The sequence below is a fragment of the Heliconius melpomene genome, chromosome 16 (assembly GCF_056956725.1).
Source record: "Heliconius melpomene rosina isolate 202511_hmr_F chromosome 16, ASM5695672v1, whole genome shotgun sequence".
Lineage (NCBI taxonomy): Eukaryota > Metazoa > Arthropoda > Insecta > Lepidoptera > Nymphalidae > Heliconius > Heliconius melpomene.
In genome coordinates this window covers 4853244-4873281 of record NC_140404.1, presented here as the reverse complement: position 1 = coordinate 4873281, position 20038 = coordinate 4853244, and the positions used below count along the sequence as shown (strand labels likewise).

The following is a 20038-nucleotide window of genomic DNA, read 5'->3' as shown; positions in this document are numbered from 1 at the left end:
TCCAGTTTGCTTTGTAAACTTTAGAAACACGCTCGTGTATTTCGGTAGTATAATACGGAAGGGATGTAAAACAAAAGATTTGGTCGTGTGTGTTTGAAAACAGTTGAAGTTGTGACAAAAACATGTGTTAAGTGTTTACTATTTTTCAGTGTTTCGACGGGAAAAGGTGAGTTGGGAAGTTTAAACCCTCCCGTCCCTCTTGGAGGAATGTAGTGCATCGTGGTCGTCTCTGGCGCACCTTGCATGCCCGAAACTAGTGGATCAATAAAATAACGCCCTTGATCGATTGTTACGAGTGCAGGTCGGCTTCGGGTTGCATTTCAATCTGAGCATTAACCCTCAACGATATACTTAATAGTTATAAATAAATTGTATTTGTTATGTTTTTGTTTATATTTTTATATTGTTTTAAAAAAATAGGACTCTATCTTTATTCTTTTTTGTTCCTCTGTCTGTCAGAGAAACATTGGATAGCACCAATATTTTTTGAGCCATATCGGTTTTGCGAAGCTTTGAATCTATCGCGTTATGTCCAAACTTAACTTGCCTGAACTTCTTAAGCGTATTTTTTCTTTATATGTTACTTTATAATAAAATATTGCTTAAGTCACACTTAAGCAATATTTTATTATATTAAATTTAGGCAGACTCGCCTAAGGAGGGTTCCATATCAGTTTTAGGATTGTGGTTCAACGGGAAGTAAAAGTTATAAAAGTTAAAATATTGAGTTATCGATCGTCCACACTTATTTTGTAGGAAACTACTATTATCATAAATTTGTAACAGTCTTCTGTAAAACGAATTTCTTTTTTTCCTTTATTTACAAGCTATCTGCAAGTTCTCACTTCTTGCCAAATTTCATAACTGTTGATCCAGGGGAATTTTCTTTAGTTCTCTCTAACTCTCTAGCTCTCAGGTTTCATATAATGGAGCGAATTTCATATAAAATGCAAAAACGATTATAAAGGCTGATCGTATCTTAGTCTTAAATTTTTCTTAAATGTTTTTCTGTGCTCCAAGAGACTATACCTAAGTATATGATATTCATTTCAGCATAATACCTCCACGAGATCTCGAGATAAATGGTCTTGGCAGACGAACACACGGACAACAAAGAGATGCTATAAGGGTTCGTTCATTTTTCTCCTTTTAACGTACGGAACCCTAAGTGTACTATATCCACTTATAAGCGACACTATCTGTATATTTAATGTAATATGAACGTATATCACCTAATTAAAGTCAATTGTAAGCGTATGTTGTATCAAGTTCAAGAACGGAGTTTTTAATTTGTGTACAAAACAATTGTCGACCTTGTTACAAAAAGACAATCCAATATTGACAGAAAGTATTATGCTTAGTTGTTTGTACAGCTGATTTAATTATTTTATTGACGTGTGCGACGAATTAGACAGTATAGTTACAGCAGTTAGCCTAGCAGGATAGGCAGGGAATTTGGGAACCCACTGTTCCCATTACGATACTTCCTTTTCCTACCCTCCGGTTCTGAAGGTTGGCTGGTTGCTTGCTGAGTGGCGGGATTCAATGCCTCGTTACCAGAGAAAGGAAATTTAAAAAGAAATTTAAAGTTTTTTTTCTAAAACTTAAATGAAGTAGAATAGCATAAAATTCTCTAGTATAGTTCTTCTAGTATAGTATTCCAGTAATACCAGTTAGACAACAAGTATGCGGGGTAGAACGATGACGGGATAAGGTATAAGATGCATTGTTTATTGTTATCTTTTAAGCCGACCTCGCTCTGACAGAATGGCCCGAGGAGCTATGCGGGCTCGGCGACTACAAATATTAAAACTAGATACATATATTGTCAGTAGGATCACAAAGTTGGAATATAAACGCAATAGATTGTAGGTTCGATTCCCCATCGAGGAAATGCTTTTTTTAATATTTTCATTTTTTCGCTCTGGTGTCGAGGGCAAAGTGGGGCGAGGCAAAATGGGGAATGGAGTTTCTTAACACTAGTGTTTTTGTATGTATCATTATAGATATATGTTTTTACATGCCAGCCAACTCCGCAAGTCGCACATCGTTAAGCAGCGATCCCCCTCAAACAAAGCTCGCCTATAATTAATCTAAGTCAGTTATAATTAAAATGGAAAGATACGCTCGATAAATGTATTGATAAGTTTTTTTAGTATATAATCTATATCTTTTTTAGTGTTTTTTCTGTTCACGTTGTGTCCGTTCTGCTTCCGTTCTTCATTTTCTGGCGAATTCTCACTCTCAATCTCACTTATGCTTCGACACCAGAGCGAAGAAATGAATTAAATATTTAAATTCCTCAAGTGAAAATCGAATTCAGAACCTGTCGCGCTTACAGTCACACGCTGAGCCCTGCGCCACGACGATCTCCATACAATCTTGAATATACTATAATAAAACGCCAATATAGTGGCCAATTCTATTATATAATATCAGCTTTCATACGAAAGAAGAACCATGCAATCCGATCTCCATGTTTCCGAGGAGCCGGTTTATGCATGTTATAAAAGAATCAAGATTCTTAACATTTTTTATAAGTACGCATCCTTCATGTTTTGCAGGGTAAGAAGAATAACTACATAAATAAGGCACTGGTAATTTCACAGGTGTTTAAGTACACCTGTGAAGTTATCGCTAGGGATCATAGATCTGAATGTTTGATATTAATTTTATCTCTGTCTTCTCTTCTCTTGTCAGTCTAGTCTTCTCTTCTCTTGTCAGTCTTGTCTTCTCTTCTCTTGTCAATCTTGTCTCTTCTCTTGTCAGTCTTGACAGACGGACAGACACACATCAAAGTGCTTCTACAAGGGTTCTGTTTCACCTATTGAGGTACGGAACCCTAAAAAGTGAGAGAAATGTACATATTTCCTTGTTAACACCACATGTAATATGTATCGTTAAATAATACAATTTTAATCGTCAGTCGATTTAGCGAACACTCACTGCGGAATGCTGCACGGACGCTGACACCGTCCAGCTATTCTTTTGTTTTCAAACCATTTTCGGAACGCGTCCAGGCGATAAATTACCAAAGTGAAGTACACAAACGTTTCAGTAACGGTTATTGACGAACGCTATTGTGGTCTCTATTGTTTGGTAAACACTGTCGAATATTCCGTGTATAGGTTTGACTGATCGATCAAAACAATTCCGCTTAACAATTGGGCATCGTGCAAAATGCTTTGCATGCCCAAATTGGAATTTTACCATCTTATATTGAAATAAAAAGTAAATTTGTTATATTAAACAAGGTCTATGGGCACAGTTGCGTAATTGAAAAGAGATTGAAAATAGAGTTGTCGAAGATGGCTTAAAGTTGGGGAATTATCTTCTATAAAATATATTTCTTCTATGAACTACCACCATCACAGTTAGAAGGTATATTACCTATACCTATTTCCTGATAGTTTAGAAAATGATATACTAGATGCTAGTCCAATTGATGGCCGCAAGTCGATCCTTGCTTGCAATTTCCGAGGGACAGAAATCCTCTTCCCCTCCTAACCGGCGGCGGCGTCCCTGTATAAATCATAAGGGCTAACAGCATCAATCTTTAGACAATTTAGTTGTTATTTTCATTCTTAATTTCTAGCACTCTTAGTGTTTTAATTTTAAGTTTATTTCTAGAAAAAGATACTTGAAGATAATAAATAAGATAAAAGAACAAACTCCACGCGGATAGAGATTATGTAAGCGAATAATCCGGAACAAGTTATCCGAATAATCTATATGTCGATGATCAGCTAAATTGAACATGTTCCGTGGACCACCGTCTCGATCTCACGTCATTGACCGCATACGTAGCTTTATAATTGCACAATATCTTTTAATGAACGTCAAAAATATTTGTAGCGGTTACTATTTGAGAGATGTATTTTTGTAATAAATTTTATATATTACTAGCGGCCCGTCCGCGGCTTCGCCTGCGTGAACTACGTTATTATTTCTGTCTCCATTAGTACCTTCGTCCTATAAGTGAAGTCCATGCAAAATTTGAGACTCCTAGCATTTGTAGTAACGAAGTTATACAATTTTTCAACCCCAAAAACAACCCCTTAGAAATCGAATATTGCAAATTCCCGTCTTAGCGAGCACCACATCCTATAAGTAACTCCTATGCAAAATTTGAGATTCCTAGCACTTGTAGTTTCTGAGATTTCGTGATGAGTGAGTGACCTTTCGATTTTATATATATAGATAGAAGATGATGTCTTTTTACACTCTGATGCTGATATTTATGAATATTTATTTATGTTTTTTTTTTTTTAATAAAAACACACATTGAGTCGTAAAGCTTATTCAAAAAAAAAAAATATAATATAAAAATAATAAATAATTAAAAATTGTTCACGGTTTCTCTTTTAGCATCATTAATAAAACAAAAAAAAATATTTAAAAAAATCAGCTTTACGCTGTATTCCCTGTATATCCAAATTCAAATTCAAAATATTCTTTATTCAAATAAACTTATTATAAGCACTTTTGAATTGTGAATATTAGGGTTAGGAATATCAGGGTATATCAGGGTAGGCTAAGGCAACATAACGTTAAGACACTCCGTTATCCATTTCCCGTTGAATTCTGGTGGCATTGCCTTTTCAATGGTGGTATTTAGCGCCGCCAATATTATTGAATAATAATTAATTCCCCTGAGTGGGAATCGAGCCCATAACTGTCGCATTAGAGACCTGTGCCACGATGGCCTAATATTATGGAAATTAAAATACTTTAAAAATAAGCACGTTGTTTTGAGCATGTCCCAGCTGCATTGTCTTTATAAATTTAAGAATTACAATTCACGTTACCTTCACTAGAACTAGACTTAATTATTATTGGAGAGGATATCAAAGTCATTTCCAGTTCAATGCTGTTTAATATACATTTTCGTTACTCGATTAACACTTCAGTAGTTCTAATAGCGTATAGTTAGGTACCTACTTGTCGAATACTACTATTTTATGTAAATTGTACGATATATGTACGTAACTTGTACGTAACTTGTACGTAAATTGTACGTAACTTGTACGTAAATTGTACGTAACTTGTACGTAACTTGTACGTAACTTGTACGTAACTTGTACGTAAATTGTACGTAACTTGTACGTAAATTGTACGTGAATTTGTATTAGGGTCATATCTTATTGTAAATACAGATGTGCCATTGTTTTGCTAATAATTGTGTGTATAATATAAGTACTAGTTCAATATAATATATGTATATATGTGAAGATTGTGCAAACTATTTCTACAGTGATAAACGATCGCCTACGTGATTTCTGGGACATAGGCAAGATCTTCCTACGTCGCTTTAAATTTTATTAATTTATTATTTGTGTTTTTAAGTTTATTTCTGATATAGCAGGGTAGCAGGAACCTGGCAATCTAGTGTTAAAACACTCCGTTCCCATTAAGATACTTTCGTTCTCCACTTTCAATTGAATTCTGGAGGCATTTCGTATTGAATGGTAGAGCTTAACGTCGCTTTTATTATATAATTTCTGCTGTGTTATTATTGAACCAACTACCATCAGGTTCAATCTTTTCTGAACTGACATAGTTCTAGATATTAAAAGAATATTTAATATGTTAAAAAACAAATATATACATACTGATAAAAAAATAAAACATATTATATCATATAACTAACTGTATAATCAATGAGTACACAAACGTTAAGTAAATAGCAAATATTTTGATTTCGCGTGCCATCAATCATAATGTTACTATGTATGTAGAGACCGTTATGGCGCAGCGGCACAAGGGTATGACTGTAACGCGACGGTTGTGGGTTCGATCTCCACTCGAGGAAGTGAAATATCTATTTACCTTTATATTTCCATTTCTGCGCTCTGGTGTCGAGGCAAATTAAAATCTCCAGAAAGAAATCTCCAGAATTCGGCAGAAAGTGGGGAACAGAGTGTCTTAACACTAGGTTCCCTCTGTCTACCCTGCTGTGTGCGGGATACAGCGTGAAGCGTGATTTTTTTTTGAACAATCATAATAAAAGAAACACTAAAAGCCGTTACCCAATGTTAAATATAGCTAATTTATGCTGGCGTGGTGTCGTATTTACAATAAAGTAATTACTTAGCGCCGATTACCGATTACAGGTTTATATGATGTCGACATTACATATCACATTTGTTGGATTTATTTCATAGGTTCCATAGATATATATTATGTTACATTTTCTATATAAAACCTATTATTATTTATATAAAATTTATTAAATTTAATGTGGCCAATCGTGGTGTAGGGCACATGCGTGTAAATGTAAACGTGACAGGTTGGAATTCGATTTCCATTCGAGAAAATCAAATGTTTAATGTTTTCGTTTTCTCGCTCTACTAACGAGGCAAATCGTGGATGTGAGTTTCGTCACTTTACATGCAATGCCTCTAGATTCCTCGTGAAGAGGGGAACGCAGTGTCATAACACTAGGTTCCCAGGTTTAATCTGCCTACTCTTGCTATGTGCGAGACATACAATATGAATTTAAAAGAGATAAAAAAATATTTTTGTCCCAAGTATAATTTATAATTTTTATTGTAATGTCTGTTTAAATGCGTATAATTTTTGAAATATCTTAACGGTAATTTACTTAGATATAATTTTTTCTATTCTATAACCACAATGTATCAAACATTAAATCCGAATTACAAAATCGAACTGACCAAAAGTCAACGTCACACTAAAAATAAAACATTCAAACTAATTGAATCGATGGTAATTGTTGAAATGCTTGTTGCTAATTGTGTGCTATGGCGTCGTATATTTCAATTAATCTGGTAATAACTGGGAACAGCCGATAAATTACTATGGTAATCCCTGTTACCTGTTCGTACTGCACCTGCGGATAAAGATATACGAGGTCTACCGGTATTTTTGTAGTATATTATATTATAATATAAAAATATACTGCCTCAGAATAATATTGCTGTAAGGTTTCCTTTGAAGTTCTTTGAAGCTTATTTTCGAGGCAATCTTGGCACAAGGGCACAAAGTGTAAATGTATAATCGACGGGCTGTAGGTTCGATTCCCACTCGAGGAAATGACATATTTATTTAAATTTATATAATGTGTTTTATAATTATCCTTGGATATTAGGGTGAACAATAAAACTATAACTAGAATTGAGTTGCTCTGAAAAGAGATTTATTACGTAAATAAATGTTCACAGTTTTACAAATATTCTTTAACCTTAATCTATCACAAACTCACCTGAAAAGAGAAACAACATTTAAAGCTATTTTTTCACCAGTTCGTATTAATTAAATATTAAATTATATTTTCCTGATTGATTGATTTCTCGATATATGGATTATGGTTATATTTTTCTCCTTAGTTTTTAAGAGACGTCAATGTCATATGTGAAAGAAGTATCACTAACTTCTTTTACATTTATATTTCTATTTCTTCGCTTTTGTTGTAAGTTCGCAAAATTTGTAAACTTTTATAAGTTGTACTCCCATTGAGATACATACTCGTACAATTCTGAAGGCAAAAGAGCCTCGGTGGGGGAATACGACTCGCACTTAACCTAAAGTTAGCTTAGTTTTTTTAATTTAAAATTAAATAGCAACTAATATATATTATACAAATCAAAGTAATTTGCAATCAGGCTGCAAACATGTACATATATTATAATATGGCATATATTAGTAGGCTCATTCAACATGTTATTGGATTCAACATGCGGAAATATTAATTAACACCTACGAGTATACATTAGTTAACAATTTGGCTTTATTCCCTTCATTGTTGCGCTCGCGGCATTCGTTTGAAACTAGTACACGTTTTCCAATAATTTATTAAATATTTAGTATTTTTCAGCCAGTCGTTCATTGGGGAACGGAATGTCTTAAGCATAGGTTCCCTCTGCCTACCCTGCTATATACAGCATGTATTATATATAGTAAGTACAGTTGAGGCCGTCGTGGCACAGGTGCAATGGTGTGATTGTAACGCGAGGGTTGTGGGTTCGATCCCCACTCGAAAGAAGAGAAATATTTATTTACGTTTATATTTCCATTTCTTCGCTCTTTTCTTCTTTGAGTTCTGCCACTTAACACGCAAAGCCTCCAGAAATCGGCAGAAAGTGGGGAACGGAGTGTCTTAACATTAGGTTCCCTCTGCCTACCCTGCTGTGTGCGGGATACAGCGTGAAGCTGATTATAATAGTAAACAAGTATTATAGTAAACATACATAACATCAACACAGTATATGAAGTACACAGTTTAAAGGATATTAGCCAAAAGTTTCGAAAATACTCCAAAGGTTCCATGTTGATGTTACAGTAAATTAAGCACAAACGCGGCCCTCGTTGAAAAACTAAAAAAAACATGAGCTCGAAATGCGATTGGATTTTAACGTTTTGCTTAGTAATATATGTATATAGTCTTAATCGTTTATAATATAACGAAAAACGGTTATTATATATTAGTAATAAGATATCCAAGTGGTGGCTAAAGTAAGTAAATACTATATTAAGTAAATAACTATGTAACGTTATTATATTGACATTATATTAACATTAAACTTGGAAAGGAGGATTATATACATCTAGTTTTTATAATGATAAAAAAAAAACATCATTTCCCGACCCACCACGTAGATCAGGCCATCATTAAGCACTTCTCCCCATTCAGATCGAGCCACTTTGACTTTTCCTCGTTTTAAAAGGCCACCGTGAAATAGGAACTAGCAAGTCTTCCGCTTATACGCGTAGAGTCGAAATTGCGCCATACGTTCTAATATTAGCGATGTTTTTTTCAGCACGTGCTTAAGTACCATTCACACGTGCAGCTTTCGAAGCTTTAGTTTTGACACATACTAAAGAAATAAGTAAGAAAAAAATATAAATACGTGGGTTGTGGATTGGATTCCCATTCGAGAAAATGAAATAATTAATATTTTCATATTTTCACTCTGGTGTCGTTGAGTTCCACCATTGAATATGCAATGTCGCCAGAATTCGGTGGAAAATGGGGAACGGTATATCTAAACATTAGGTTCCCTCTGCCTACCTTTAAATACAGTTTTTGATTTAGAATGTTGATAGTGTGTACAGACCCTAAAGCTCATAAACTCACCTGATTGGCAGTAACGTGTGAAGTTCAATTAATACGAATAGGTATGTTTTGAAACGTGAATAGTGTCGACGCATTCCAATTGAGGTTTTTAATTTATACCCAGATTCAATCGATTCAATTTAAAAATGCAGCCGCGATCGGAGCGAGTAGTTGTAAGGTTATCTCAATAATTTTCACATTAAATTCAATTTACTCATCATATAAATTATGTATTTTAAATATTAATACATTTAAATTTTTTAGTATAAATGCTTAGAAGCTAGTTTTAATATACTCGTATAGATAACTGGTTGAACATTTTTAACATAAATTGAAGATTTTTTTATTCATTTCTGCAATAATTTATTTAAATATTAATTAAATAAATTTTGAAAATATGCCACTTTATGTTAAAAGTCTAAAAAGATTTATTTAATATGTTTTTTAATATATTGAATCTATATTTATGTGCACATTATTAATGTATTCAAAAGATTCAGTTCGATTTGATCTTTAGTGTTTTGAAGCTGCTTTCCATGTTATTTATTAGCATATTTTATTTAAAAATTATAAAATAATATAAGCCCATCGTGGCGCAGCGGCGCAACGGGACGGTTGTGTGTTCAATTCCCGCTCCAGGCAGGATACAGTGTAAAGCTGAAAAATGATATTTTTTTCGCATTTCTTTACAGCAGCTTACATAATTTTAGTTATCTCATACATCTATAAAATATAATTTATTCTCGTATAGGTCAGAATACTGAATGAATAGGTTATATAAAGTTAAGTATCTATTATTTAATACATTATCTATACTAATATAATAAAGCGGAAGAGTTTGTTTGTTTGTTTGTTTGTTTATTTGTTTGAACGCTAAGATCTCTGGATCTACTGGATCGATTTACTTTGTTTTCGTTTTGTATGAAAGCTGCATTCTTCAGAAGTGCTATATAATATTACATTACACATATGTACTAATAAATTAAAATACTTTCTAATATGACATGAAATTTATTCTGCCATGTTAATAACAACCGTCGTCGCTACGCGACCGCGTTCGTTACCAAGTCATTTTGATATTCATCCTTATGAAAATAAATATAATAGTATATTTCTATAGAAATTATATTCTTATATTTCAAGCAGGCGTAGCCGCGTCCGGGTCCGCTAGTCTATATATATAAAAGGACTTGTTCTCACTGACTGAGGTAAGACGCACGCACAGCCGTAACCGCTGTGCGTAGAAACGTGGAATTTGGACAGATGTTTACTTTCGTAATTTGGGCATCCACTAAGAAGGGATTTTGAAAAATTTTAACCCTAAAGGGGTGAAATAGGGGTTCAAAATTTGTATGGAAAAAAATTTAAATCGGCACCGATTTTTATAAAATTTGAAATTTTGATTTTTAAAAGTATTTAATTGAACACGTGTTTCATCGTTTTCTAGAATTCTCCCCCTAAGGGTGCAAATAAGGGGTTGAAAGTTTGTATGGAAAAATTCTTAAATCGCCACCGATTTGTATAAAATTTGAAATTTAGACTCTTACAAATATTTCATTGAACACATGTTTCATGGTTTATTAGAATTCACCCCATTCGGGGGAACGAATTATTTTTATTTCTTCGCTCTGGTAAAAAGTTTTGTCTTTTAAAGGTTCAGTAAAAAAGGTGTTCAGTAAAGGTCCACCACTCTACAGGTGAAGTCTCACATTTAGGAGGGGTGCGTGGGAAAGGGCAAGTCTTAACAGTAGGTTCCCTCTACCTACCCGGCCTTACACAGTCATACTCGTAAGGAAGTCGGAGTAAATACTCCTACAGCACGACGACTTGATTCAATAATAGTTAAAAGCTACAAGTAAAACAGAAGCTTACACAAGCCACATGGTACTATTCTATGGTATGGTATACATATACCAAGAATTTAATTAGTAGATCTAGATAAAACAGAAATCTGATATCGTTGACGGACATTCTTAGTGTCATGTTGTTTTTAACTTTTTATTTGAAATGTAGCAAGTTTGATGTCATATATAATACTTATATCAATATATGTTAAATAAAATTGGCCAAGTGTGAGTCGGATACACATACAAACAACAAATTATTATATTAACACATACAAATTGTTTTAAAAATATCAAGAAAATCCTGTCTCTTGTATGGAAGCAGGCTGTATATTAAGGGCGAGTTAGAGCCCTTGAATATCTTTTTGCTGCCTTTTTTAATAAGTATTACAATAATATGTAAAAATAAGTGAGTGTAGAACGATGAAAATTTACGAATTTGGTGCGTAAAAGATCCAGGACGAAGAAATGAAAATATTTAAATATTCCCTCCTCCTCCTAACATTTCTTCGAGTGGGAAATCGAACTCACAACCTGTCACGTTTAGCACATACTTGTGCCCATGCACGACTGGCCTCAAGATTTATATGCATGCACATAAATCTTGTACACAAGTTACGTTGTTTCAGAACACTATGAATGCAGCGGAAAATAAAATTTATTTAACACCGCAATTTTCCAATAACTCAGCACCAGTCGACGTTCCTCACAATGGTCGATATGAAGTTTCCTAGAAATTTTTCATCTGTTATATTCTGCATTTGAAAGGCCAGTCGGTGGCAAGTGAGTAAAGGCACGTAAAATTTAAAATACGTGTTCATTGTTACAGACTGCGGTATTTTCTGTCGCTTCCTCAACAAAATTAGCTCAACTTTAACTATAAAAGTGTGGCTCGGGCTAACCGCCGTGTTTAAAATTAACTTATTTCATAACAATATTTGGTTTTAAATGAAATTAATAGTTTAGTATTTAAACTAACCGATAATGATAACTTTTGTAAATATTAATTTTAGCTAAAGTCTGTTTAGACGTTTAGACAGTATTTGCAAAGATTTATAGTAGAAATGTAATGATATATCACAGTTATTGAAATAAAAGTGTATAAAAGTCCTAATTGTTTATATATATTAACTTAGCAATATATTTCGTTTTTCGATTCTTTCATAATTACAAACAATAAAATTAATAATATATAATTTGTCACAGCAAACACAAGCAGACTTTACCCAATTGAATATGTAAATATATTTAAACATTACTTTTACGGCTGACATACTACAAGTCTATTCAACTAGTGATGGTGGCTATGTAAATGTAATTATCACTAGGAACAGAGTTCCGTATGCTTTTCTAGTGTTGTTTACATTGTATCACGTACTTGATTCCTCGTAAGCAGCTTTTAAGTCCAGCTAGCTTAGCTTTTATTGACTCGTTGGACACAGTAGTAAAGGCGTTAAGAACGCGTTATTGGCTGTGTATTGTTTTTCAGTACTTATGTAATACCTATATTATTTTACATATACATATTATATCTTTATGGAAAATAATAAATATTTTGTTAAACTTACTTAAACTATTATTTTCAATTTTATGTATTTTACAAATTTTTTACTTGTTGCTTGTTTTGGTAGCAGCTTGTATTAGGCAATAAGAGATATTTCGCATATAGCACGGTAGGTAGAGGCAACCTAATGCTTAAAATATTCTATCCGCTTAAGGAGGAGGAGATGTGGAGCTTAACACTGTACTTTATCTTGTTACAAGAACAAAGACATGAAAATTCATTAATTATCCCAACTGGAAATCGAACCCACACAACCATTTCGTTCGTAATCAAACACAGACATGTGCCGCTGCGCCAAGACGGCTTCTTTCAGTTACTAAATCATAATAAAATTCAAATAGCACGAATTATCAGTTGATTTTATAAAATCAACCACCATTTTAATAATAAACTCATACTAAGAAATAAAAATGTGAACCGTATTTACCCTCACTTATTAAGAGCAAATAAATATATAATTTATTGAAAATAGTGGTATTTCCACGGCTCACCCAGTTTTGCCTATACAAAGGGCTTCACCTCCAATTGCAAATTATTGGAGTGCTCTCGTGGTATTGTGTTCGAAGGTGATGAAATTACAATTGTATCCAAGGTGACGTAGTGATTAATTGGAAACTCGTTTATAGTGTTATTAGTGCTGTTCTTATTAAACCTTTTTTTTTGTTATACTATGAGAAAATTTTCATTTGTAACTATTTTTAATATTGATGGAATTCGAACCCATAAACATAGAGTAAGTAGTAAGTAGTTATCAGCTTACAGGTATAGCACTTTAAGTAAAAATCTTTATCTAAATCTTTTTATGGTCGTTGCGTATTACATTACACCTGCATTTTCCAGTTTTCCAAAGATCAGAGGAAATCTAATGTCAAGAAAATCCATTCTTCACTTTCCACACTCAAACGAGACATTGCTTGTGAAATGACGTAACTCAACGCCTCCCTCTGTCTATTCGCAATATCCTTGCGAGACCAATTGTGGCGCAGGGGTAAAAGCGTGATAGGTTGTGGGTTCGATTACTACTCGAAGAAATGACATTTTTAATATTTTTATGTCTTAACACTAGGGTCCCTCTGGCTATCCTGTTACTAAATCTATTTCTAAATCAATAATACAATTTCCAGGGTTTATTTCGGGACACTAGACACTCATTTCATCGGTCTCCGGTTCCGGGTATTCAGGTTACGAGTTAATCGATGATTGGTTCCGCTACAAGTGCTGTCTTCAGTTGAATTTATTGTTAGATCAAATAGTTTTCTATGGACTAGTTTTGATGGAAATAGTTCTATCTTGGGGATCGTTTTAAAATTGCTGTTATTATATGTCCTAGAACGTATTTGTGCCTGCTTTATTATAAAAAAAATGTATCGTTTACTTTTTGATACAATACAGATATTTCTATTTATAGGTTTCCATATATACATTAGTTAAGTAAATAATCTGGCGTTTAAAGAAGATAGAAGTTTTTGTTTTTTTTTTCGCACAAAATACAGAGAGAACCAAGTGTCCAGACACTTCGTTCTCTGTTCTTCGCTCGAACAAGAAACTTGTTGAATGCGCCACAATGGCCTAAATCCTAAAGATATTTATTAGGTATAATTAATATAAATTATGGTCGTTCTGACGGAATATTACAGGATCCGACTGTAAACACGACTGTTATGGATTCGATTCCCAGTTGGGGACATGAGTAGTTTGATTACTTTGCTCTGGTAAGAAAACAATGCGTGGTGCTGAGTTTCTGCCAGTTAACAACCAATGCTGCGAAAATTGGGCGGTTTCTGCAGAACGGAGTGTCTTATCACTAAGTTTCCTCTCTTTGCTATACATATATGGTATAGAAATAACTCTAAACAATGTAATACATCATGTTTCTTATTTTAGAAAGTTTAATTTAATATTTAAGTTGCAATAACACTGTGCTTACTGTTAAAAGAAACAAATAGATTGGAGGCACGTTCCGTACAGTCTCGCCACCGATCGTGGTATTTATTTGTAAAGTAAACTATTGACCGTTTTACTGAGAAATGTTTAACGAGAGCAATCACGTAATACGTACTAATAGCGTAAATTGTATTGTAGAGAAATAAATAATTAATATTATATATTTGTGCCAAAAAGAATAGATTTTTTATAATATTTTTTTAATATAAAACATTCCTTTTAAAAGCTGCTAAAGCTGCTGTTTTTTAATTTTTTGTATTGAGATGGAGAACAAAGTCATGAAAATTTATTAACTGGAAATCGAACCTACACAACCATCGAACCGTTGAATTTCTAATATACTTATAATTAAACTAAATTGAACATAGTGAATAAATTTTATTAAATTAAAAAAGCTGCTGTTTTTTAATTTTTTGTATTGAGATTGAGAAGAAACTCATGAAAATTCATTAACTGGAAATCGAACCCACACAACCATCGAACCATTGAATTTCTAATATACTTATAATTAAACTAAATTGAACATATTCAATTAATTTTATTAAGTTAATGTTGTCTTAAAAATAAGTAAAATTTAATTATGTGGCCTGTTATATTTAGTATATTTTTCTATATTACTATTAATTTAAATTTTCATATCTATTCATATTCATACGATGCTAGCTGCAATAGTCATTAAACGTTCAGCTTTCAACTTTCAATTGTCCAATCAACGGGTCGATTTGATCAATTGCTTTGGTATCTTATACGAGTTGGCATAACTTACAATTATTTGATGTTGTCATTAAGTTACTTAAAGCCATTGCAATAATGTTAGAAACATAAAAATCAGCTTCACGCTGTATCCCGCACACAGAGGTAGGCAGAGGGAACTTAGTGTTAAGACACTACGCCGAATTCTGGAGGCATAGCGTGTTGAATGCCGGAACTCAATGATAAATACGTATTTCATTTCCTCTATTCGGCATCGAACCCATAACCTGTCTCATTTACAGTTCCTCTGCGTCATGACTGACCTTAATAATGCAAGAACATAGGCAAATTTTCTTCGGGAAATATTTATATAATAAATATTTATTTAGTACAATTATGTCTAATTACACCGAAACCTATTACTTAAAGCTATGAAATTATTCATCTTAAAAACATATAATTTAAAGACCTTAGCTCTAAAATGTTATATTTTATTATAATTCTCAAAGGCAATTATGCTTGTTATGTCTAGCCCTTTTTATGTAGTACTAGCGCTCCGCCCGCGGGTTTGCCCGCATGTATTTCATAATTATTTATTTTCTGTTTCTCATCTGAATTATTTTCATAATCTAATAATATAAGAAATTTTTATGTATATATATATAAAAACACCAATTTTGTAGCAATACTATGGCGTACATTTATTTATATTGAAATATTTACTTTATTTATGAACCGATTGCAATAAAATAAACATTATGATATATGTTAAGCGGACTTAGCCAAAAGACAATTGTGAAAATGGCAATTAAATCAGCTAAGCCGTTTCTGAGATTAGCGTGAACAAGCGCACAGACAAACAAACAAAACATTTAAAAACTAAATTTGGGTTCTAATACATTGTCAAATGTCCCCAAAAAATTATTTATTTAATAATTAATTTTTCTCATATATCTTCTGTAAACAGATACCAATCAGTTACCATTTTTTTATAAGTAAGTATAGATTTGGATAAAACAAAATCATTTAATTTCTGCTTTAAAGAGTCTGTCAACCGTCAAATGTAATGAAGCTGTGTTCTTTGAAACTAAGAACAATGAGACTACTATGCCTAAGAGAATTTAAAATGCTCTCAATCTCTTTATGTCAACTTAATAAAGATATAATTACTGGTCTCAAGGCATATGCGGGCTTACAATCTTTGAGACGTCGTCGTTATAAAAACATATTAAAAGGATGTCTTCATAAAATGTCTTATTAGGAACGTTAAGTTATTTTTTCATTTAAAGGTTACAAAGCGAAGTGCGGCGTTGAGTTCCACCAATACCTCTAGAATCTGGCGGAAAGTTGGGAACGTAAGTAGCTTAATGGGAACAGAGTGTCTTTATACTACACGTTTGTTTCCAGATTCCCTCTGGTATGTGGTATGCTTACCATGAGGGATGGTTCCGAGTAACTTGATTTGGTGCTATCATCTTCTTTTTACCATCACCACAGAAGGAAATATCATCAGCACCACCTGGATACATTCGTAGACCCTTAGCATGTCGTGACTGCGTGAGGCTTTACTGGAGAATCGTTCATTCTTGTACCTCTTATATGAATTTAAATGCAAAATACACATATATTATAAAATATAGCCTAGCTACGAATTCAGTGAAATTAGTAAATAATAATGAACAATTATACTTTTAACGACCAATGCAAAGTACATTTAAAATATTTTTATAATATCTTTATAATAATATAAGAGTATTTCAACTTTTTATAGTTTATAGTCTAAGAAACTGCTGTTAAAATAACGTCTGTGGTGGCGACAATGGTCGTTTGCTGTTAACGATTTCATTTTTAAATCCACTTTTACGATTAATATAGTTGGTTCTAAAATACGTTCTGTTTTATATTTTACTTAATAAAAAATACTATAATGGGGGCTTAAAAATATATGTAAGGTTTTTTATTTATCATAATCTTATATTAGCTTTTTAATTCTTTTAAAGTTATTTAAATTCTTTTATGAATATAAAAAATGGTAATTACTACCATTGTAATATATCATGCATTAGTTGGCTGTAGTTAGTAAATTGAATTTTCGTGTATGTTCTTACCTTCAGCCATTTACTTTCACATTATGCTATGAAGCAAGGTAGTCAATTCTTCATTTCCTATAAATATAAAGACTTTTTATACTTAAAGAATAATTGAATTATGAGAAATTTATTATTTTGCAAAGCTTACTATTCAAGCCAAGACTAACATAATAATAATAGTTTATGAAATTAAATGCTGTTGATGCTCACTAGGAAAACGTCTATTGTCAACTATATTTTGTCAAGAGCAACTGTAGAGTTTCTTGTCAGACTTGCCGGTTCTTCTCATCAGAACTGCCTTCTGAGCCAGTGGTAGGTTCTTGGAGGACTGACAATACTGACATTTCTGTATAACTTGACGATTTAAAAGTACTTGTAAAGGTTTAATCGAATAAAGAATATTTTGATTAAATTTTGATTTTATATAGTGCGAATCCTGCGGCCGTGGCACTATTGTTTGATTACTATATGATTTGATTTGCATATTATTAACATTGTTTCAAATTGCATTCGCGCTGTTGCATATTGCAGGCGCATTTGTTACTAGTATATTATGTATTTGTATCGTCGTTTCTAATATATTTAGTTACTAGCGGACGCGCGCAGCTTCGCTTGCGTATTTAAGGGTGAATTCTAATAACCCATGAAACATGTGTTCAATGAAATATTTTTAAGAGTCTAAATATCAAATTTTATAAAAATCTGTGGCGATTTAAGAATTTTCCCATACAAACTTTCAACCCCTTATTTGCACCCTTAGGGGGTGAATTCTAGAAAACCATGAAACATGTGTTTAATTATATACGTTTAAGAGTCTAAATTTCAAATTTTATAAAAATTGGTGACGATTTAAAAATTTTTTCATACAAACTTTGAACCCTTATATCACCCCTTTAGGGTTAAAACTTTTCAAAATCCCTTCTTAGTGGATGTCTAGATTACGAAAGTAAACTTTTGTCCAAATTCCACGTTTCTACGCACAGCGGTTACGGCTGTGCGTGCGTCTTACCTCAGTCAGTGAGGACAAGTCCTTTTATATATGTAGATTGACAACGTGTAAATTTGAATTGTGGAAAACTATTTTGATGATTATTTATATTTATGAGAATATTAAAATCAGCTTCACGCTGTATCCCGCACACAGCAGGGCAGACGGAACCTAGTGTTAAGACACTCTATTTCTCATTTTCTGTCGAATTCTGGAGGCAGAAGAATATTAAGCTACAATATTGGGTAAATAAAAGGATTGTTGTTTGATTTAGCTATTAACATCAATTTTAAATATTCTTTTCATAAGCCAAATATATTCAAAGGTATGTATAATATTCAATTTCTAAAAAATCATTTAACATGTGTAAGGTATAGCGCGCACTAGTGATTTTTGTCACCGTGACTGTTGCGTGACTGTCACCGTGTACATTACACTTAATGAAGGTGCGCGCATTTGGATACGTGACAATTGGGTGACTTTTTGTCCGCGGAGGCCGGCAACACGCCGGTGACGCAACTGTCGCCGCGTCCATAGATTTGTATGCCCGTGCGCGCATTAGCAACTAAATGTCACCTCCCCCTTGCGGTTTCCATACTAGTCGTCTTCCGCATAAACATGAAACAGCAGCGTGTTGCATTGCAGCACCGAATTTTTATTTCAAGAATGGCGTCAAGTTCATCAACAAGGCAAAACGTGTGTTTTCATGAAGATGAAATAGACAATGACAATACTGATTGACGAAATTGAGTTGAGGCTATTGTTCTATGACAAATGAAAAGTTGAAAGCCAATATTTTCTACGTTTGCTTTTTTTTCTATTTCTTAATATAAGTGCACAGACAACCATCTCTTCGAAATTCATTTTATCAAATGTAAAAAATTTCGTCACTGTCATCGCAAGTGCGCGCAGTCGCGAAAAGTATGGTGACATGTCAGTGACAAAAAATTTATTGTCACCGTGACAAAAGTCACCAGTGCGCGCTAAGGTATAGCGCGCACTAGTGATTTTTGTCACCGTGACTGTTGCGTCACTGTCACCGTGTACATTGCACTAAATGAAGGTGCGCGCATTTGGATACGTGACAATTGGGTGACTTTTTGTCCGCGGAGGCCGGCAACACGCCGGTGACGCAACTGTCACCGCGTCCATAGATTTGTATGCCCGTGCGCGCATTAGCAACTAAATGTCACCTCCCCCTTGCGGTTTCCATACTAGTCGTCTTCCGCATAAACATGAAACAGCAGCGTGTTGCATTGCAGCACCGAATTTTTATTTCAAGAATGGCGTCAAGTTCATCACCAAGGCAAAACGTGTGTTTTCATGAAGATGAAATAGACAATGACAATACTGATTATATTGCTGCTATTGCTCTATGACAAATGTATGTAAATATTTTTTTTCTATTTCTTAATATAAGTGCACAAACAACCATCTCTTCGAAATTCATTTTATCAAGTGTAAAAAATTTCGTCACTGTCATCGCAAGTGCGCGCAGTGGCGAAAAGTATGGTGACATGTCAGTGACAAAAAGTTTATTGTCACCGTGACAAAAGTCACCAGTGCGCGCTAAGGGTAAGGGTTATGGTTAGTTGTCTAATTTATATTACCGGCAATGACAGTAATCGAATTCGTGTGCCAGTATTGTGTTACATTAAATAAGTATTCCACTAACGTTGACATTTGACGTAAGTTATATTTGACGTAAGTTGAATATTAAATAATCAAAATAATTTTGTACCTAAGGAATTTCTGAAGAAGGGTCGTTAGCGTCTGAAGGACTGACCATAAAAGCACTCTTAGCATATCCAGATATGTTAAGCTATGCTAATATATTAT

The 20038-nt window shown here is 33.4% G+C and overlaps 1 protein-coding gene across 2 annotated transcripts in view; it reads left to right on the top strand.

Annotated features, from left to right (window-relative positions):
- Positions 1-20038, top strand: part of LOC146530764 (interference hedgehog-like) — a 53212-nt gene continuing 33174 nt past the window's right edge. The window contains exons 1-2 of one of the 2 annotated variants that reach the window (XM_085199245.1): positions 1-166; positions 1054-1129. The gene's annotated coding sequence lies outside the window, so the exon portion shown is untranslated. The remainder of the gene's footprint in view (positions 167-1053; positions 1130-20038) is intronic. The other variant, XM_085199244.1, reaches the window with a different exon arrangement.